We start from the raw sequence: 24,102 nt of genomic DNA, 5'->3' as shown, positions 1-24,102 counted from the left end.
AAAAAATAAATAGATTTTGTAAAATTGATTTAAACTTAAATAAAATTAGGTGTTAGTACCCAAATGTGTTACATTGATAAACTTAAAAAAATGCAAGGGTATTTTAGTCATTAATTAACTAACTTTGGTGTTAGTACCCAAAGGTGTTACAAAATTGAAACCATAGAACCTAAACCTGTTAAAAAAAGAAGTTAGTACCCAAAGGCGAAATTATGTATAAACCACAGGACCCATTTGTGTAATTAACTCTATAATTTAAAGCCTTCAACGTAACAAAATTATAGTTAAAATTTTTAGCTGTCATATTTTGTTTTCTTTAACACAAAAAACAAAATTCTTTTAACACAAAAACAAAATACATATAGGCCAAAGATCTTAAAAGTAAAACCTTGGTCTTTTGGAAATGACAGCAATTTTTATTAATTTTATAAACCACCAAGTAAAAAACCATTGGGTGAAGCCAGGTTGCCAACCACCAAACACCACCAGATGCTAGCCAGCACAAGAGACCTAAATACTCGGGTGTAAAGTAACACCCACGGGCAAGAGTTACGCGGTTTCAAATAAGAAAAACATATCACTTGAGTCTCCCTTTTTAAGTCAAGTAATGGGATTTCTTTGCGCTTAAAATTCATATCAAATCACATCAGACTTTTATAAAACGTTATATTTGAAAATAAAAAAATATATACGTTATATTGATCGAAGAACATGAAAACGATACCGACACCGGTTCCGCTAATCCCTATATCGGTACCGACGTTGCTTGGTCGGTATTGGTTAGGCTCGTTTAACGTAAGGAACCGACAATCGATATATTTTACGACACTAAAAATACATTATTCTGAACACAACTCGGTTCTTATGTAACACTAAAAAATATATTTGTGTTTTACATCCACCGAAATAATAAAAACATATATCAGTAACAGTTTTGATAATAACGATAACGGTACCAATGTTGTTCGGCCAATATCGCATCCGTTCATCACAATACCGACAATATAGTTTGCGATACAAAAAAGTATTTCGAATATAACTTTGTTCTCAGCAAAATTTACACTGGAACGTCAAGATAAATAATTAAACACAACCGCGCATACTGTTTTATAAAAAAAAAAAAAAAAAAAAAAAGTTAACAAACGCAAGTTATCGGAAGAAATTTCAAATTCGTAAAAATCTAAATATATAGGTTAAAAGCGTATTTTATATATAATATTAGGGGTGAAACTGTAACTTACAATAAACACAAAATATACATGCATATGCAAATATATACACCAACGTTCTGAGATAGCACCGTTCAAAATAGTGTCTACAAATTTGAAGCTTGATATAATGTTAAAAACGGCTCAAAATATATGATATTTTTATACACGTCGTTTTTAAACGTAGGGTTCGTTGTCGCTTTTGAATATCCTTCAAGAGTGCATCAAAGATTAAGAAAATGTGTGACCCATGTGGACTCTACTTATATGAAGTTAAGGTTACTCTTGTGTTGAGTCCATGGCAGGACCAAACCAATAATCTATGATTATACTCGGGGTGGATATGATGCTCCTTGTTGGATTCAACTATTCAAGGACATTGCATGGCGCTCACATGCCTAGTCTATGTCGGGCGATATACGAGTGGGTTCAACCTTTTCGGGCAATCTGACATGGCAATGTCACTTTCCAAAAAGTTATAAATGGTGGTTAAACAATGGTGATTGGAAATGATCTGTTGAGGAGACCCATGTTTGCGAGTAAAGCTAGTGGACAAGATCATTATCCCTCGAGTGTTTCGTGAGGTAGTATAACCTCATGGGGAGTTTGGTGCATGCTCGAGTTCTGTAAGGGCTTGAAAAGGATTATGGCCAATCCAATTAAATGAAGAATATGCTAAGGTCGATGGAGTTTCGATGGGAAGAGCAACTGAACAAGCAACCGATATTCTAGGAAAAATGGTCGTTGCATGTTGGGGTCAAATGTCTGTCGATCGTCTCTTTAACCAAATTTACAAGTGTATCATAACTAGTGCTTACACTTTTGGGTATCTCACTGGTCGGGATTTGGGGCCACCCCCACCCCTTTATGAGTTTCAAAGTGGGACGAAACTGGTGACCATGACTACACGCAAGATGGATATATTACTCCTTAGGGATCCAAGAATATGATATGGTGCTCGCATACCGAGTACACTGTTTTAAAGCAAACTCTTTCACATTTCACAGAAGTTAAATCATGTGAAAATGAAACATGTGGTTTGTTATATTTTTAGTTTTTTATTAGGGCTAACTCATACACCATTGAATCCTAATCCTAAATATATACATATATTTATTTATCTAAGGAAAGTATATATAGAAAACTGATGTATTGCAAAATTTTCAAGTCGTTTTATGTTGTTTTGTTATGGATTTTGTATACTACCGAGTCGTTTGTGTTTTGTAGAGTTCCGGAGGCAAAAGGAAGCTAAAACGAGCATAATTGAAGAAAACCAAGCCTCCGGACGTGTCACGATTGACCGGGGATTGAAAAACGAAGAAATTGGTAAAATAACCCATGTCGCGTCGCGCGACTGGGATTGGATTGGTGTGTCGCGTGATGCGAGGCCTTCATAAGACCCCGCATGTTTTAGCCCTGTCGCGTTGCGCGACAGGTCATCCACTTACGCGACGGGACTTCAGATCGTGAAAATTTTGATGTCAGCCCAGTTTTAATATTAAAACCTAATACACAACTTAAAAAGATCATAACCTGCTGTGGAGACGAACTAAGGCTGCTTTGGGGCGATTTTGGGAGATCAAGAGGCAAAATTTGAAGACTTGGAGCTACGGGATCGTGAATTATCAAGTTTTCATTTTTCGGTTTCTCCGTTCCTTGTTTCTTTTGTTTCTAAACATGTCTTGTGAACTTATTATGACTGGTGTTACTGTTTTCAAGATGATTTTAGGCTAAACTCTGGTTACTACCTAGGTTTTGAGATGATTATTTAACGATGATTGGTTTTTCTTTTGGTTTTTGGTAACAATTGATGGATTAATACTTTACTAAATTATCTTGATCATGAAATTCAGATGTTATGCATGCTTATTACTGATTTAAACTCTTTCATAGTTCCACTTGTGTTTTTGTGATGGTCTATCATGTATGAATGCTAGCTAAGTTGCCTCTTGTGTGTTTTCGATTAGTTTACGGTTAATTGTATAGGTTTTTCATACGAACTAGGTTTTAGAGATTTTAAGTGTTCTGCCTAGTCTAATAGCTGTGAAGTGAGGATTAGTTAGGTTTGTCTTTGTCACTAGACGGTTAGGTGTTGATCGTGTGTGAGCGGGTCTTCCTTTATTGTCTTTTGATAGTTACGTACCTAAGTCTGATGGATTGTTCGTAGATTAACCCTTTACACTTAGAGTGCATTGCGATTGTCATGATGTGAGGTAGACCGTCTTTCGGGTACTTTAGTATTGTTGGATTCACTGTGAGACTATTCGATTAACCGGTGAGTTTAACAACTTTTAGGGTTCTCTTAGTTAATATCCTTGAGAAGGGTTGAAGATACTCTAGGATTTTTCCTATTAGTTTAGTATCATAGATCCCGGTTCCATCTACTTACCATTACTGTTAGAAAACCATGATTCACACATAGGATTCCAAACCTATGTAGTGCTTTTCCATCATCTGATCTCGTCTCTAATAAAGTTCGTGTCTTAGTCAATTCTAGGTAATCTTTTAATTAATTGCATTTAAATTGTTAGAAACCCCCCTCAAAACATAAAAAACAATTAAACCGAGTCAGTTTAGATAAGTAATCGAGTCTAGTATACGTTTTCAATAGAGTCTCGTGGGTCTATATCCGAACTTACTTTAGCTATCCTAGTTTCCATCGGTTCACTTGCCGTCAGTAGTTTAGTTTTTAGAGAATCTATAGTATTACTTACTTTCTAGTTTAGGGTTAATTTAGTATAAACTAGATAAACTACCCTCATACATCAAAAACTTGTTTAAAAAACAAACAAGTTTTTACGTAAAATATGTTATAGTCGCATTGCGCAAAATTTGTTTATTTTTTTTTTAAATATCCTTCGGCTTTTTTTTTCTCAAAACTGTTAAAGACATGTAAATTACATGTGTGATTTTATTTTTGCTCAAAACTCTTAAAGACATGTATAACATGTGTGATTTTTTAAAAAGTAAAAAATGTCGGGACATTAGAGTTTCCTAAATTTTCTCAATAACCGTGTTTTCTCCTGATACTTCCATTATTTATGTATGTCTATCTATACTATATTATAATGCAAGGGGGAGGGCATTTTAAGATACCAAAAAAATAAGAACTTTTCCCTCTTAATTTATAAATACACCCCTAAAATGAGGGTAAATTGGTCCCTTTTAAACAATAATTATATATTAGCCCCCATCTAATTACACTTAAATCCCTGAGTTTTAGCATAATTATGGGTAATTAATTACACTTTTCTCCCTCCATAACAAACTTATAATTATTTTATGTATTCTTGCCATATCTTATAAACTATAATATTTAAAAAAAAACCCAAAAGTATCGTGACGACCTACTCATTTTTGTCGACATTTCGATAGCTGTTTTGGTCAATATTGACATGTAGATTAAAAGATACAAGTAGATGATGCCTTAGTGTACAGGTGATTTAAATCCCAATGTACTTAGTCAATATCCAAAAATGTTTAATAGCTACAAAATGTCAAGTGGTTAAATACCGTGTTAGTTTAATGATCTCATTTAGATCTCATTTAAATTACACTTTATCCCTTATAAAAAGGGCAAATGCCATAAAAACCAACATACTTTCTATTTTTTCTCATAAAAGTCCTTCAACTTTTTTGCACTTAAAAAATCAACAAATTATCTTTTTTGTTTCATAAAAATCCCATAACTTTAACAACATACTTTTTATGCACATAAAAAATGAACATACTTTTTTTTGTCTCGTAAAATTCCCCTAACCGATTTTTAAACATAAAAACAACATACTTTCTACTCTTGTATAAACTTTAACAAAAAAATATCGGGATCGAATGAAATCAAGAAAATATTATTTGTCAAATTATGTTATAGTTTTTGACGATTTAAATTATACATACCATTTCATATTTTATTTTATTTTAAGTTATGTCATCAACGCTTGTGAATTTATTATATTGTTTTCCAAATAATATTTATGGTTGTCAATTTATTGAATTTAAAATGGAAAAGAAATAACAAACATTGAACATTGTTAATTCGCTCCGAGGATCAAATTTTCAACCGTTGAATGCATACGAACACGTGACATGTGCGGAATCCAATCACGTGTGTGGATGAGAACACAAAGATGTACTTATAACTTGTTTTCTATTACTGATTTGACAGTACAAAACCATGAAAACAAATGGGCAGAGCTTCGCCTCAAGAATGCCCAAAAGATACAAATGAACAAGACAACACTCCTATATATAGAGGTGTGGCTTCGTACGAAGCCTTGTATGGTCCCTTCGTACGAAGTTGCTGGCTTCGTACGAAGCTGCTTCAGCTTCATATCATGCTCTCTTCTTTTCAATACCATTCTTGTATCATCCGTTTAAGCTACGATACGTGATTGACGCAAGCGATAGACATATGCACTCACAAACATACTTTGGTTTGTCATATATCCAACTTAAAACGTTATTTCATCTCAATTCTTTTTTTAACGTAATATCAATAAGTAAAAAAAAAAATATTCACAGTTTTGTTCAAATTTAACATTTGGGGGGACCTTTATATGCAAAAAGTTGTTTAGAGACTTTTATGAGACAAAAAAAGTATGTTGGTTTTTTAAGTGAAAAAAAAAAAAGTGGAGGATTTTTACCAGAAAAAACAGAAAATATGTTGATTTTTTATGGCATTTTCCCTAGAAAAAACTAACTCCCCCACGATTTTTAACGGACATAACTTTTTGGTACGTTAATATTTATTTTAATACACATCATATAAACGAGTATTTTATTCTCTTTAATTTGAGTATAGTATTGTTATAGTTTTTTTAATTAAAAACGAGTATTTTATTCTATTTAATTTAAATATAGTATTGCTATAGAAAGACCTGCCCTTTCGGTGAAGTTGCTTTCTTCTCTTATGATATTTCTAGTTGGATTCAAAGAGCACCCAACCGGGCAAATTCGTAGGTTTGATTCCTGCTGGATGCGTCGTCAATCAAGAAGTCAATTTTTGTAATTAAAAGAATGATATGTTCGTAATTAACAGTGGCTGTAATAACTGAATCGTTAACCGAAACCGAACCAAAATCAACCAAAAATTGAATTAACTGAAACTGATTAACCAAAACCCCAATTAACCAAAAATGGTTATCGATTTTTTGTACCCTCATTTAACCAAATTATCTGAACCGAACAATTTATATTTCCATATATTTTTAGCTTTTATACCTTCAGTTCATATATTTCATATTTATACCCCCATTCTATGTATTGATACCCCCATTCTATGTATTTATACCCCCATTTCATGTATCTATACATCCGTTTCATGTGTTTATAACCTAAGTCTCATATATTTCTAATCAAAAGTTTTAGCCCAAGTTTGGTCTTGACTATTAACTTAAATTAAATAAATCATACAAAAAACCATGACTTCGGTTGAGGATAATAATCTAACCAACCGAACAATGCACACTGTGGCAATGCCTGTGTTTCCCGCCGCATTGCGTGTGCACCTATCGGTTATTAATCAAAATCGGTTATCGGTGAGCAATAACTAAATCGTTAACCTAAATCTAACCGAAAATTGACAAAACTGAACTGAAATCAACCAAAACCTGAATTAACTGAAAACCGAATTAACCAAAGACGGTTATCAATTTTTTGTACTCTAGTTTAACCAAAATTAGCTTAACCAAACCGAATCATTCATATTTTTATATATTTCTAGCTTTTATACCTCCAGTTCATATATTTCATATCTCCATTTCATATATTTAGACTTTCATTTCATGTATTTATACCTAAATTTTATATATTTCTAAGCAAAAGTTTGTTTTTGCTATTAACTTTAGTTAAATAAACCAAACCAAAAACCATCAATCTAACCAAATAAACCAAAGTGATTAACCGAAAATCGTCTGGTTAATAAAATAGACTAACCGATGACTTTGGTTTTGGCTTCGGTTGATAATAATAACCGAACCGACCAAGCCATGCACAACACAATGAAATGGATTACCCGATTAATTCGCTTTTGATGTATATCTATCACAATGATGCTACAATAAATATTATATGAATAAGAAAACTACAAAAAACGAGTATCGCTCGCTTGATAGCTCGGCTCGACTTAGCTCGGATTATTTTACTTTTAATATATTTTATTTTTATGTATATTATAATATTTATTATTATTTACATGTATTTAGGAGGGTAATTTGATATTTATGCCATATTTGAAGGTTGATTACCATGCTAATTGTTTTGGTCAAAAATCACACAAGGATAATGTAACCAAACTTTATGTAAACGGGGTATGATGCTTGGTTAGCTATGAAAGTAAAGGATCACTTCTGTGATAAAGATACAAAGACACAATGATTTATACGAGGAAAAAGCCCTTGATCAATGTATGATCTCCGGCATAAAAAACCTCGGGTGATGGCAACTACCGATCACCAACTTCAATATAATAAAAATGTAGTTACAACTTCGGATGATAATGAGCTGAGTACAAGGATCACTGAGTGTCTAAGTGTTCGAGAGTTGTGTCGTAAGTTGTGTGTGTTCTTCCGAATGAGGAAGATGGGTATTTATACATGTGTAGGTAACTTATTTTAGGTAAAATGACTAAATATCAGCTCATTACCCCTTTAGAAATAAAGATAATCTAGCCTAAATTGCTGCCCTTAGATCAAGCCATGTTTCCATATCCGGCACAACGTTCATCTTCAATTCAGCTCTTGCCATATTTGTAAAAGCGCGTTCCTGGATCATGATATGTAGGGCATATCCTGCTAGATGTTCCTGCAAAATAATATTGTAGTAATCGAAAGTGACCGTTAGTATAAGGATCACCTCAATGTCCCGTGATCCTGATCCTGAGGTCCGGCTGAGGATCACTGCCTGCCAAAGAAATAAGGATCACTGGTTAGGATCACGTATAAGGATCATTCATAGTAAAAATCCAGCCCTAACAATTGCCCCCAAAATATAAGGAGTTAAATGTAAATAGATGAGTTATATTTTGTTTTGAGCTTATCTCTAACGGACGATTCCGATTTACTAGCCGTTGCACATGGACTAGCCGTTATGATCTTTACGTCACTGATGTGACAATCCCTGCGAATCATCATTATAAATAGGAGATAGGGTTAGGATCATTTTGCATTTAAATTCGAAGTATCTCCCTTTATAATCGTCACCGAAGGCTTGATCAGGTATCATCTTCTTCTTTTTCTTCTTTGCCCTGTTCTTTCTTGCTTTTACCCTGTTTTCGTCTCGAATATGCTTCTTCGGAATTCACCGCACAAAGGCTCTAAGAAGGATAGTCCCTTGAAAAGCCAGGGGATTATCAAAGATTCTCCTATGGAGAGATGCTGTTTTACCGATATCCAAATAGACAAGCTTCGCCATTGCTTTCCGGCGAACGTTGTTTTTAAGTCTTTTGATCCTACTGCTTTGAGTGATTTTGTTTCGGACACTTGGGTGGCCTTTCCTGCTACTCCTTTCCTCATCGGGTATTCATATCCTTTTCCGACATTTACCCAATCTTTCTTTTCTCTTACCGGCATCTCATTTATCCAAGCTATGCCGATGATCTGGAGGGTTCTATATACCTTTGAGAGGATCATCGAGCAAGAAGGGATTGATTTGGGGATGTCAGAGTTAGCTGAGCTCTATGATCTCACCACCTTCGGTTCTCACCGGTACTTGTTGAAACGGAAATCTGGGGAGGATCACCCTATCTTCAAAGTTACCAAGAATGATAAAAACTGGAAACGTCGGTTTTTCTTTGTTAAGAGGGATTCCATCCCGGATGGGAAGGATCTGCCCGAGGAATGGGCCACTCATGGTAGGGTAGAGGATCCTTGAAGGATCACTATCAGTCCTGTCTCGTATGATGAGGATCACTGATGTCTTTTCTTTATTGTTTTTCTATGCAGCTATCTCCGTTGCTCATCTGAAGTTAACCCCTGCTGCGAAAGAGAGAGTGTTAGCTTTTAAAAAGCTTGATCCTGAAGTTAGGAGCTTCCAAGTCATTATCCAAGATTCTCAAGAGATATCCTCTGCATCTGCCACGATGTCAAGTAAGTATCCTCATAGAAAGTTAGTTTTATGTAAAAATATTTAATTTTAGAAGGGAACTTATCTTGTTTTTTGAATTGTGTAGGTGCTGGAAAATCTGCCAGGTCCGTTAAATCTGCCTCCAAGTTTGGGATTAGTGACCTTGCCAATGTCACCTCCTCAAAGAAGAAAGCTTCTGCTGCCAGCCCTTCAGTCTCAGCTCCTAAAGCGTCCATTCGGGGTAAGGGAAAAAAGAGGAAAGCCTCTGATGAACTCCAAGGATTCCCTCTCCTTCGTCAGCAATTTCTTGACTATGTGAACGAGGTGAGGATCACTGCCCCTGTTGGTTATCTAGTATCTTTCGATGATCACCTGATTCCGAGCTTGTCTTTATTTCTTTTGTTTGCAGAAACTTGCTGAGATTGAAACTTATCTTGGCAATGTTGAGGACCAGGAGAGCCAGATTGCCGATCTTCAGCAAATGGGTGTGTTGAAGGATCTCAAGATAGCGGATCTTGAGAAGGAACTCCAGGCTACCAAGGATGAAGCTGCTCAGAGGCTGATTGACATGGATAATGAGAAGCAGGAGATCATCCAGGATGCCAAGGTCTCTGCCGCAACTGCTATGTACAAGATACAACTACAAATGGCTGCGGAGGCTCAGGATCCTGCCTTTGATAAGAGCTCATGGGACGTGGAGGGTTGGAAGGCAAGGTTGGCGGACCTGGAGGATGAGGATGAGACTGAGGAGACCCCCATGCTGGAAGGCGGTGATGCTGATAAGGATCAGGGTGGAGAAGCTGGTGGTGATGGAGCAGTGAAGAAGTAAGCTGCATGATTGGGCGATGATGGATATTGTTGACTAGGCCGGAGCCCAATTTTTTAGGATTGGTAGTGGTCTTTTGTGGTTGTTGATGTTTGAAACAATTATGGTTTGTAATCTCTGGACAATAGTTTCTTAGGGTTAAGGATCCTGGATCCTTTGAACAATAGGTAGGATTACACATGGTGGAGGGATCCTCTGTTTGGGGGATGAAGCCGTTGTGATCCTGCCGCCTTTTAATTTCCCTGCAATACTTTTGAACCTATTATTATGGACACCCTTTACCTACCCCAGCGGACGGGCCACGTATTGCTGGTAGAAGCTTTGGGTAGGTAATTTTGACAACTTTTTGAAAGGGTTAAAGATCCTTTTGTTTAATAAATAAAATCTTAAACTTTTGTCGCTTATCTTGTGTTATTATCCTTTTTGATTTTCAATTGTTTTGACACATGTTTGTTTGAAAAGTTGAGCAAATTATGTTTAAGAAATTTAGGATATGATCCTGGATCAAATATCCTATAATCGAAAGTTTTCAAGATAGTTTATTTTAAGGATCATAGGTTCAGTTGCCAAGGTCTAAAGGTTATTCAAATGAATAATGAAATTAAAAGTAGTTAAGGATCATACCTCAGGATCCAAGTTAGGATCCTAACCTTTAATCGGAATTACCATAGGTAAAACTTTAATGGATAATAAGGATTAAGGATCCTTAATTGTTTAACTTCGAAAACCTGAAAAAATGGAATACAACTTGGGACTAAGCCAATATAAAGGATAAGTTAGTAACTGGGGACAAGCCCAAAGGATAACTGAGAATGATCCCAGAGGATCACTGGGGACGAGCCCAAAGGATAACTGGGGATGATCCCGGAGGATCACTGGGGACAAGCCCATAGGACAACTGAGGATGATCCCGGAGGATCACTGGGGACAAGCCCATAGGATAACTGGGGACAAGCCCAAAGGATCGTATGTAAACTGGAGTATGGCCCTTTCTGGCAACTATCCAAACTTAGTGACATGAAAATGTCAAAACCTTAGCTAACGTGAAAACGTTAGAAACCTTAGGAACGGATGTATGGTGCGTCCACCATTATACGTAGGATCCTGGGTATAGCCAGTACGATGAGGTCGCCAGCCCCGAAAGTGGGTACTGATCCCAAGGACGTGAACTATATCAGGATCATCGTGCGCTGCTGGCGGAAACTGGGGATAATCCCAAGGATAACTGGGGTTGGACCCAAGGATCTGTGGTGCTTTTGAAGATCTTTGATGATATGCTGAAGATACCTGAACTTATCATAACTCAAATGGTTTGTGAGTAGGGGATGAAGGATACATGATCCTTATCCTTAAAAAATAAGAAAATGCAATAGTTTTAGGATAAGCATATTACCTGAGTAAGGATCACCGATATCTCCAGGATCCTTCAAGGATACTTCAATGTAAGGATCACATGCAGGAAGGGTCATGTTCACATGAAATATTTCTTTAAGTGAACAGCATTCCAGGCTCTTGGTAACAAGTTTCCTTCCATGGTTAGCAACCTGTATGCCCCCTTTCCTGCTTCAGCTTCAATCAAGTAGGGACCTTCCCATTTTGGTGCTAGCTTCCCGTCAGCAGGATTGATGGTATTTTGAAATGCTTTTCTCAACACCATATCTCCGACTTGGAACTTCCTTATCCTGACATTCTTGTTGTAGGCACCAGCCATCCTTTGTTGGTAGCTTGCCATCCTTATCCTAGCTAGATCCCTGTTTTCCTCAATAGTATCCAAATCCTGAGCTAGGATCGTAGCATTTTCTTCAGGATCACGAGCACTTGTTCTAGCAGTTGGGATCACCATCTCTGTTGGGATCACTGCTTCTGCCCCAAATACTAAAGAGAAGGGTGTCTGACCGGTGGCATTTTTGGGAGTTGTCCTATCAGCCCATAGCACATAAGGTAACTCTTCTGCCCATTTCCCTTTCTTGGATCCTAGCTTCTTCTTCAGATTGTTGATGATGATCTTGTTGGATGATTCTGCTTGACCATTGGCTTGTGGGTGAACTGGTGTTGATGTGATCATCTTGATTCCCCAACTGTCACAAAAGTTAGTGGTTCTCCTTCCAATGAATTGAGAACCATTATCACATACAATTTCAGAGGGAATGCCAAATCTGGTTATAATGTTTCTTTTGATAAAGGATATAACTTCCTTCTCTCTGACTTGAGCAAAGGCTTCAGCTTCTATCCACTTGGAGAAATAGTCAGTCATGGCGAGCATAAATACTTTTCCACCAGGTGCTTTAGGAAGCTTGCCAACTATATCCATTCCCCATCTCATGAATGGCCAAGAGGATGGTATTGGGTGTAAGAATTCAGCTGGTTGATGGAGGATATTGCTATGTCTTTGGCAAGGATCACACTTTTTAGCATATTCTACAGCATCCCTTTTCATGGTTGGCCAGTAGTATCCTGTTCTAAGGATCCTTGAGAATAATGCCCTGCCCCCAGTGTGGTTTCCACAATCTCCTTCGTGGAAGTCTCTCAATACTTCTTCTATTTCAGGATCTTCAATACATCTTAAATATGGTCCTGCAAGGGATCGTTTATATAGCACATTATTTAAGATTGCAAATTGAGATACCTTAATCCTGAAAGCTCTAGGATTTTCTCCCGTTGGAATCTCCCCATGTTGCAAGTATCTCATGATCGGTGAGATCCATGATCCTGAATAAGATTGGGCTTCTTTACTAGGGATCATTGCAGTATCCTCTTCTATTTCCATGGCCACCTGATTTTCAATAGCAGGAGCCAGGATATGGATGATAGGGATACTTATATCTTCTGGAATCTTCAAGGATGATCCTAAGTTGGCCAATGCATCAGCTTCCGTGTTATCCTCCCTTGGTACCTGTGTTAAGCTAAAAGAAACAAAAGAGAGTGCCAATTCTTTGACTATCTCTAAATATTTGGTTAGTTTTTCACCTTTAACAGCATAGGATCCGTTAAAGTGATTAGTGATCAATAATGAATCTACATATACGTTGAGATACTTTACCCCCATATCCTTAGCGATTTGTAAGCCAGCAATTAAGGCTTCATACTCAGCCTCATTGTTAGTTGCTTGGAACTCACAGGCTATGGAGTGGGGTATTATGTCCCCCTGTGGCGATTTTAGTAGGATCCCTAGCCCTGTGCCTTTGATATTTGAGGATCCGTCAGTGTGTAGGATCCAAGGATCCTTGGTCTCATCCAGTTGTTGGACCTCCAATTCTGCTTCCTTTTGTAGATCACTACTGAAATCAGCCACAAAGTCAGCTAGTGCTTGAGATTTAATGGCTGTTCTTGGTTCGTATCTTATATCATGGGCACTAAGCTTTACTGCCCACTTAGCCATTCTCCCTGACATATCTGGTTTCCTGAGGACATTCTTAATTGGAAAATTAGTTTTAACAATAATAGTATGGGTTTCAAAATAATGCCTTAACTTAGTGGATGCCATGATTAATGCAAGAATAAGTTTTTCGAGGTGTGAGTACCTGGATTCGGCATCAAGCAAACTTTTACTTACATAGTAGATAGGATATTGTGTACCTTCATGATCCTTGACAAGGACTGCACTTACAGCGGTTGAGGATACCGCTAGGTATAAGGATAACACATCTCCTTTCTCCGGTTTTGCTAATGCTGGTGCTGAGGACATATATTCTTTAAGGGCTTGTAAAGCATTCTCATGCTTCTCAGTCCATTCGAACTTCTTATTCTTCCTTAGGATATCGTAGAATTCTTTGCATTTTTCTGAGGATTTCGATATGAATCTGTTCAAAGCTGCTATCCTGCCTGTCAGTCTTTGAACATCCTTGGTATTGGCAGGAGATTTGATATTTATTAATGCTTTGATTTGTTCCGGGCTTGCTTCAATGCCCCTCTGGGTTACCATGTATCCTAAGAACTTTCCTGCCTTAACACCAAAATGGCATTTTGAAGGATTAAGTTTCATGTTGTAACTATCAAGGATATCGAATGCTTCTTCCAAGTCCCTTAGGTGATCCTCAGCTTTCTTTGACTTGACCACCATATCATCTATGTACACCTCCATAGTTTTTCCAATTTGATCTTTGAACATCATATTTACCAGCCTTTGATATGTTGCACCTGCATTTCTTAGTCCAAAAGGCATGGCAGTATAACAATATAAACCGGTTGGGGTCATAAAGGCTGTATCCTCTTGGTCAGATGGTTCCATCTGGATTTGTTGGAACCCAGATGATGCATCCATAAAGGTTAACAGTTCATGCCCCGCTGTTGCATCCACCATGGAGTCAATATGGGGTAATGGGAAAGGATCCTTGGGACATGCCTTATTCAAATCAGTGAAATCGACACATACCCTCCACTTTCCATTTTTCTTTTGGACAACAACCACATTGGCTAACCATTTAGGATACTTTACCTCTCTGATCATACCTGATCGAAGTAGTCTCTCTACTTCTTCTTGGATAATGGCATTCCTTTCTGGTGCAAACTTCCTCCTTTTTTGATGGATTGGCTTGATAGACCTGTCAATGCCAAGTTTGTGAGTAATTATATCCTTAGATATACCTGTCATATCTTCATGTTTCCAAGCAAAGGTAGATTTTCTTCTTTTGAGGAAGGATATCATGTCTCCTTTCATCTTGCCAAGGATCCCTGATCCGATATAGATTTTCGATTCAGGATCACTAGGATCCAAGAGGATTTCATCTACATCTTGTTCCCTTGCCTCCAAGACGTTCCTCGGAGGATACTGTAATTGCTATTGCTCCCTTGGCTTCGAGGTTGGCTTCATGGATGAGGTATAGCAATCCTTAGCTTCTTGCTGGTCACTGTCGATCTTGATTATCCCCCATGGGCTAGGGAGCTTCACACATTGATGGTAGGTAGATGGAACTGCTTTCATGTCATGTATCCAAGGCCTGCCAAGGATAACGTTGCAACAAGATAAACAGTCAATAACACAAAATTTTTGGTAATTATGTAATCCTTCCACGTAGATTGGGAGTTTGATGTCCCCCAGAGTTTTCTTCGTTTCTCCACTGAATCCTACAAGCACGGAGGATCTTGGTGTGATGTCTGATTCTTGGATTCCCATCTTCTTCAAGACATCAAGCTGGATTATGTTCACTGAGCTCCCTCCATCGATAAGGATCCTGCGGACAAAATGGTTAGAAATAAAGAGAGTGATAACTAAACTATCATGATGAGGATCCTGGATGTTAATGCGATCATCCTCATCAAATGTTATCATCTTTCCTTCTGAGACGCTTGAGGTTCTAATAGGCCTTTCTCCATTATCCATTTTTGATTCTTTTGCATGTCTTTTGGCCGCTGAGAAGGATGTTCCACAAATGTCTGATCCTCCGGATATGAAGTTAATCACTTGTGCGTTTGCCGGAGGTGCTGGAGCCTTTTCAGGGATCCTTTCAGGATCCTGGGTCCTTTGCTTTTTTCTTCCCAACAATTCCTTTAGATGCCCCTTGCTTAGCAGGTATCCAATTTCTTTTCTTAAGGCTATGCAATCTTCAGTTAGATGCCCGAAATCCTCATGGTATGCACACCATTTGGACTTGTCTTTAGTCCCGGATGGTTTATCATTCTTCCTGGGCCACCTAGCCTTTTCACCTAGATTCTGCATTGCAAGGATTAGTTCATGATTATCAACGGAAAAACAATATTCTGAGATTGGAGGATATTCTTCATCATCCTCTTCTTGGTCGACAGCATGCACATTCTTGTTCTCGTTTCTATGGTAGGATTTGAATTTGTTGTTTTTGAAGGAGGATCCTTGCTTATCTTGTTTTGAGGATCCTACTTGTCTCTCCTGGATCCTCTTGTCATCCTCTAGCCGGATAAACCTGAGTGCTCGAGTTCTTACTTCATCTAAATTCCTGCAAGGTGTCATAACAAGATCATCATAGAATAATGAATCCTTAAGAAGTCCCATTTTGAAGGCTTCAACAGCCGTAGCCATATCCAAGTTGGGAATATCCAAGGATTCTTTACTAAATTTAGTTATATAATCCCTTAATGATTCATTATTATTTTGAGTTATCCTGTACAAATCACTGGTTAATTTTTCAAATTTTCTACTACAAGAGAATTGGTTATTGAATAAATTAACTAAATTAGCAAATGAAGTAATAGAGTAAGGGGGAAGACTTAGCAGCCATTTAAGGGCTGATCCAGTAAGAGTAGATCCAAATCCTTTGCATAGGCATGCTTCCTTCAATTTTTCTGGGATAGGATTGATCTCCATCCTTTCCCTGTATTGTGCTATATGCTCCTCTGGATCCGTTGTGCCGTCATACAACTTCATGGTAGGGATATGGAACCTTTTGGGTACCTCTGCATCACAGATTGGTGGTGCAAAGCGAGATACCTTGTGGCTCCCATCTGCAATCTCTGGGATAGGCTTGACTACCCCTGGAACACTTGAGATCATGTCCTTTAGTTTCTGTAGTTCCCTGGCCATAACATGATTGGTACCTGTATCCTGCATGAATCCAAGGTTAGTAGTAGGATAATTATTTAAAGTGTTACCTCCCATTGGGTTCAAGTTAGGGAATCCATATTGCTGGGATTCTGGAACAACGGAGGGACCAGTGGAAGCAATGGTCTGCATTGGAATGAAGTCCCCTTGATGGACATCTAGACTCCCTGTTTGCAAACTTTTTAGGGATCCTGGCATTTGTAAGGATCCTGGTATCTGGGATGATCCTGGAACGAAGGAGGATCCTTGAACCTGGGATGATCCTGGAATAAAGGAGGATCCTTGAAACTGCTGTGCCCCCGGATAGGCTCCCGGATTCATGAAGGATCCCATATACTGAGGATAGGATCCTGCTGGCTGAAAATACGAGCCCGATGTCTGAGTCATTGCTGCTGACTTGAGATGTAATCCTCTCGTCTTCCCTGTGATCTGTACGTCTGGGATCCCCGATGGCTGAGAGGTGACCATTGGAGTCTCAAAACTCAAGGATTTTGGCATCAGTGGGGAATGATCCTCTGCCGCTTTCTTTTGTCTTTTGAGATCTCCAATCTCCCTGAGGATCCTGTCATTAGTTTCATCCTGCCGCTGCATACGATCCTTCATCTGCAAAATTAAAGCAAACACATCACTAGTACTGGGAATAGAAGAATTCATAGCGGAAGAAGATGGAGGTTTAGAGAAAGAAGGGGTTGGTCTCTTCTCAGCATTTCTCTGGGATCCTGCCGGTGGAGGAGGTAGAGTGGTTTGTGCTGAGGTGACTGCAGACATCGCCGTGGAGGTGTTCTTCAATGATGAAGCCATGTAACTCTTTGAAATGATTTCGAACAAAAGATTTTCTTTATGAATGAAGCACCAATTGCCCCACGGTGGGCGCCAAACTGTTTTGGTCAAAAATCACACAAGGATAATGTAACCAAACTTTATGTAAACGGGGTATGATGCTTGGTTAGCTATGAAAGTAAAGGATCACTTCTGTGATAAAGATACAAAGACACAATGATTTATACGAGGAAAAAGCCCTTGATCAATGTATGATCTCCGGCATAAAAAACCTCGGGTGATGGCAACTACCGATCACCAACTTCAATATAATAAAAATGTAGTTACAACTTCGGATGATAATGAGCTGAGTACAAGGATCACTGAGTGTCTAAGTGTTCGAGAGTTGTGTCGTAAGTTGTGTGTGTTCTTCCGAATGAGGAAGATGGGTATTTATACATGTGTAGGTAACTTATTTTAGGTAAAATGACTAAATATCAGCTCATTACCCCTTTAGAAATAAAGATAATCTAGCCTAAATTGCTGCCCTTAGATCAAGCCATGTTTCCATATCCGGCACAACGTTCATCTTCAATTCAGCTCTTGCCATATTTGTAAAAGCGCGTCCCTGGATCATGATATGTAGGGCATATCCTGCTAGATGTTCCTGCAAAATAATATTGTAGTAATCGAAAGTGACCGTTAGTATAAGGATCACCTCAATGTCCCGTGATCCTGATCCTGAGGTCCGGCTGAGGATCACTGCCTGCCAAAGAAATAAGGATCACTGGTTAGGATCACGTATAAGGATCATTCATAGTAAAAATCCAGCCCTAACACTAATGAACTTAGAGCATTCACATTGGAACCTCCATCTTCATCTATATAAAAACACACATTTCTCTAGATTTTGTTAATTTTTCGAAAATATCTCACTTCACCAACCAACCACCGCCTCGTCCCCTACAACCACTGTCGTCTTCACCACCACCGCCGTCTTCACCATCCAACCACCGCCGCCTCCCCCTGCTACCACCATCCACCCCCAATTCCTATGAATTGCAAATGTCTAGCCCCATCAATTCCGATAAACATATGTATCATCCTGTGCTTCAATGGGGTCTTTTACATATCCCCTTGTGTGATATGCCATCTGGAAGCACATATGTTCACCTAAAGTGATTGTTGTTTCCACGCCACCTGTAATTCATATTACAAACATAAACGTTAAACAACATTTTCTTTGGTTGCGAAAATTGTCGAAAACATGGGACCAAATTATACTAGAAGAATGAAAATTGGCAGAGTTTACATTGCGTTTGTACTTGGAAGTATAAACCCTAGCTTAATTGTAACATGTTTAATCCCAAATTAAGTAGCATTATATGAAAAATGTATAAGCCCTAGCTTAACTGTATCTGTTTAATCCCAAACTAACTAGTGTTATATGAAGATGTATAAACCCTAGCTTAACCGTATCCTGTTTAACCTCAAATTAACAAGCATCATATGAAAACACATAAACCCTAACTTAACCGTAGATGATGAGGATGATGAGGAGTTGTTAGGGTTTGGATTGAGGCATTTGTAGAGAGAGAAAGAGAGTGCATGATTGTATTTTATATATTTACTTTTTATTTTTACATAATTAATCCATTGTTAATAAGTTATTTACTCAATAGTCCCTAGGGAGGCAAAATGACAAAAATATCCTCATGTGCAAGGCACATGACCAACTTTAACCAAAAAAAAATCAGGGTTTGGCCTGAAGGACATAGCGTGCAGGATTTTGAAACGTTAAGGACAAAACTCGTCAATTTTAAAGGTAAAGGACAACGCCTGAAATTTGGGACAAACATAAAGGACAAAACTTGTAATTTACACCTCTATCTATTTTCTTACTCATGAACACTTATTTTATTATTTTTTCTCTTTCACACACACACAATAATAATATAGAGGGTTGAATATGAACCTCTAATAACAGAGGTCTACTTTACTTTCTTTGTATTTTTCTCTATTATAGAGATTATAATATGGTTGTGTTTTTGTTGTTTCCTATATTCTTTTCTTTATATTATATATATAATAGAGACTCCAATGTGAATGCTCTTGTATTGTATTTCATTGAAATTTTAAACTTAATTTGTGTTGTTATACTTTATTTTGGCTTGTAATATATTAAGTTTAGCTTATTTTGGATATGTTAATTTGAACTATTGAATAATATTTTAGACTACTGAATTTTAAGAGTTATGTTTTAATTTTTCTTTGTCAAAATCGAGCCAGACAAAGCCGAGCCGAGCTAGCTCGGTTTAAAACCAAGTCGAGCCCGAGCTTAGATTTCCAGCTCGGTTTCAAATCCGAACCGAGCGAGTCGGCTCGGTTTATAATCGAGTCAAGCCCGAGCTTGCCCCGGCTCGACTCGATTCGGCTCGTGAATAGGCCTAGTCAACCTTCCTTAAATTATAATAATTTTTGTTTTACGTTTTCTCGAATTTTTAATTTTTAATGATATTTTCTCTCACCATCTTAATAAAAGAAAATATGTTACACTTCAAACAAATACTATGGGGAATTCGCGCGTTGCAGCGGAGTCGGCAATATGGGTCAAGAACTAATTCAAACCTAAAAATGTTAAAAAATCGTATAGACGTTGTGTGTGTGTGTGTATATATATATATATATATATATATATATATAAAGCATCTGCGCTTCGCGGCTGTAATGCAAGGGAAACCCTTATGATAAACATTGTATAGTACATTGCAACATATTTTTATCTAGTGGGAAACCCGCGTGTTGCGGCAGAATTCACAATTTACATCTAAATTTTTAACTAACTTCTCTAAAATTACAAAACACATTTTATGTTAAATTTGATTAATTTTGGTTTACTGATTAGTCCTTTAGTCCAAGTACGCAAATACAATAGAATGTATTTTTGAATATATGTTCTAGATGAATATGATGATTTTATTATTCATAAGCTTATTTTTTTATTATTTATAAATAATCTAATATATACTTATATAGTATAGATTTATTAAACATAAATGTCATTGATCAAGGGAAGAGGAGTATGAATGGAAGAAAATGACAAAAAGTTAGGCATTTTAACTTGACTCTTCATATACCATCTTAAAATTTGATGAGAATTTACTATTTGATATATAGGAAATGCTTTATATAGTAATATAGATATAGATAAATTTTATCTTGGCAAATAAGGTGTTATACTTTAGTCACTTCAAAACCCAATACTACTTGCACTTGTAGCATTCACATTTAAGTCTCTATTATTATTCTTCTCAAAATAAATTCAGTAAAAAAACTTTTAAAATCTTAGAGGTTGTTTGTTTACCTCTTAATGAGGCTTTTAATGATTCAGACATCTTACTGGTTCAGCACTTAATGGTCCAGGCTGTTTGTTTCGCATGCAAATGTCTGAATAGTTCAGACATTTGCCTCTGAATGGTTAAGCATTATACTGAGTCTGAATGGTTAAGACCTCTAATCCGAATTGGTCAGACATTTGCCTCTAAACGGTTAAGCATTATACTGGCTCTTAATAGTTCAGACCTCTTTACTGGTTCAACACTTAATGGTTCAGACCTCTCTCTTACTGGTTCAACACTTAATCATTCAGAAGTAACCAAACAACCCCTTACTCAGTTCAAAACCCTATAGCACTTGCACTTAGACCATGCGTAATGGTTAATGCCCCTTAAGAGGCATTTTTTCACCACATCAACCTCATAATGCCCCTTCAAAAAATGTGTAACAGTTAATACCGCTTAATGCCTATTTCATTCATTACTTTCCATTTTTTTCTCTTCTTTGGGCATTATCCTAGAAATGTACCTCCCTCTTAATATCCCTATAACGCCTAAGGAGGTGATGTTAAGGGTGTTATCAAATCCTATCACGCTCTTATAATGCCCATTACGTATCATCTTAAAGCATTCACATTTGAGTCTTTATTGTTATCCATATCTAAAAACCTTTCTACTTGCAAACCTTAAAAATGACAAGTATCATATAGCAAAGTGATTGTCAAACTAAACGACTACGTACGTTAATTAAAAACCTTCAAAATACTATGTTGAGTGTGTTCATGGTTATGAGGACCTCTTAATACATTAATTCTGAGGTTATTATAGATTAAAAACAGGGACAAAGAACTATAGAAGTTTTCGTTTACACCTTCTGAACCACAACACCACTCCATTTCGGGTCAAAGTCAAACGAATGATGTAAGTGAGTCACTCGATCCACTGTAGTTACTTAATGGTTAAATCTTGGCCAGGTTATTATACATTAAAATCAGCACATTCTTTACCATGGTTAGGTAAATTGCGTTATATTAGCTTTTTTTTAAAGACAACTTTGGATCACTGACGGACCACTAGAGTATTATCGTGTCATCAGCGACCATATCCATCTCCACTAAGCTATAATTGTTGATCAGTTCTGTTTAAACATAAAGGGAAACATGTAAATAATACCTGATACAGCAAACAGGCCAGCAGAGAATCCAGTCAGAGACGCAGCCACGGAGTTCGACATAGTTGTCAGTTTTATCTGGTTCCCCTTTAGGATGTATCTTCTTGATGGTAGTACCGAGTTCTTTAGGGTTGAAGAACTCGTAGTAATGGAGAGAGGGGAGGGGCGATTTTAGTGTTGATGTTATGAATGTCTAACCCTAATCCCTCTCTAATAATCTCCTTATATACACCCAAGGGGAAACCCAATTAGTTAATTAGGGTAATCTGGCCCATCAACAATTACCAACTAATTTATTATAGGTTTTAATATGTTTTGATCCATATTATATAAATGATAATGATGGCTACTAGATTAAATACATATAAATAAAATATTTAATCTTACATTCTCCCACTTAGCCGAATAATCATTTATCATGAGCATTAGATTAGTCTGATCAGAAGTTAATACTCATTTTAGCTTTAAACCAAGAACCGTAGCAGAGAAATACAGCCGTTGTATCATTACGTGACTCAGGACCCCCATTAGTCATACTACAGCCTCAATTTAAAACCTAACAGTTATGATCAAAATACAAACAAGCCCATTAGCATTTGATTTGTATTTATATTTGTCTATATGTCATTACACCGGCAGAACATATATTAGAGACATACAAAATCAAACTGTCGAGGAAAATTAAAAAAGTTAATCATTCATAGTACGATATGCAGTTGTACATAGTCATCAATATACCCGTGATTATTATAAGCGCTTACATAATAGTTATGGGTGATAAACTTTTAGTTATAGGATCCTTAAGCATATCATGAATGCATTCGATACAAAGTTTAGTTTCCTCAATTCGTTCATAAACGAATAATTAATTGCGTATCGAAATTTAATGCAGCACCTCTCGAACTGTTACTGTTCAAGGAGACATGGTAGCTGACTTTATCACAATAAGTCTTCACTATTAATTATATGGAGCGAATAAACTTATGAGTCCACTGATTAATTTTCAACAACATTTAGTGACTATTGCTTTGTGATCAACAATATATTATGTCGTTATACTTAGGTTGTTGTTATCAGTTTATTATAACTCCTCCATAAGATAGGTTTTGTCTGCTGACATAAGGATATACCCGAAATTACATTTTGTCAGCTTTGAACATTACAAAGTTAAAGTAATCAACCGGTTTTAGTTCTCACTTCTTCTTTAAAATATAGTCTCTCGTTTCTTTTAAAGATATTGCAATACTCTATTAGATGCTTCACATTAATCTAGACATATCTAGTGTGTTGCAAAGTGAGTAATATCTAAACGAGTATAGACTTAAACTTATATAAGGCTTCTAATTAATGAAGCGTAAGAAAATAATCTCATTTATCCTATTATCCTCTAAAGGAGAGCAGTATTGTTTGTTACATATGCAAGGACCAGTTTTAATGTTAAACTTATGGAATGGAAGTAATGTCCCATTTTGTAACAACCCTAAACCGACACCCTCGTAATATTTTTCGACACCCTAAAAATATTTAAAATATCCTAATATGTCCCTAAAAACACCCCATACGTGAAAACGGGCCCCGAATACTTTAAATATCATTAAAAATAATTAAAAATCAAATTTTTGGGTTTCAGGCGGGCCACGTAAGCCACACCTCAACCCTTACGCGGGCCACGAGAAGGTAAAACCTGGCGAAACCCTGGGCCGCCACGTGGCCCAACACATGTCGACCCTATATGCTGACCCGGATCAGCTACGCTGTTGACCAGCGTTGACGCGGGTCGCGTAGGCCTTTGCCTACATTTACGCGGGCCGCGAGAAACCCAAACTCAGCCCTATAAAGCTGGAGCTTGGGCCTTCATTTTACGTCGCTCAGATTTCTTTTCTCAATCTCAAAAACTGAAGTGTAGGCATTATACTCGGGTCTAATACCCCCTAAATAACGAGGTTCTGCTCCGTTGTAAGTATCATAACCCCTGGATACGTATTAGATACTCTGCCCGATTGATCTAGGGTTCCGTAACGGCTGTCGTGGTTCTGCCCGACGTAGTCGTTGGAATGCCGTCTCAGGGAGGGTATTACTAATGTTAAAATGGGTTATTATACTAACACGTGTGCATTTGTGTAATTTATAGATTATTCCCAGGAAATCCTTACTGAAAATCCTAAGACAGCAATGTGAGTAATCTCCTTTTTGTAAACTGTTTTTACAAAACCTCACTTAATTAATTATAT

The sequence above is a fragment of the Helianthus annuus genome, chromosome 15, assembly GCF_002127325.2.
Source record: "Helianthus annuus cultivar XRQ/B chromosome 15, HanXRQr2.0-SUNRISE, whole genome shotgun sequence".
Classification (NCBI taxonomy): domain Eukaryota; kingdom Viridiplantae; phylum Streptophyta; class Magnoliopsida; order Asterales; family Asteraceae; genus Helianthus; species Helianthus annuus.
Note: the sequence above shows the minus strand (reverse complement) of the source record.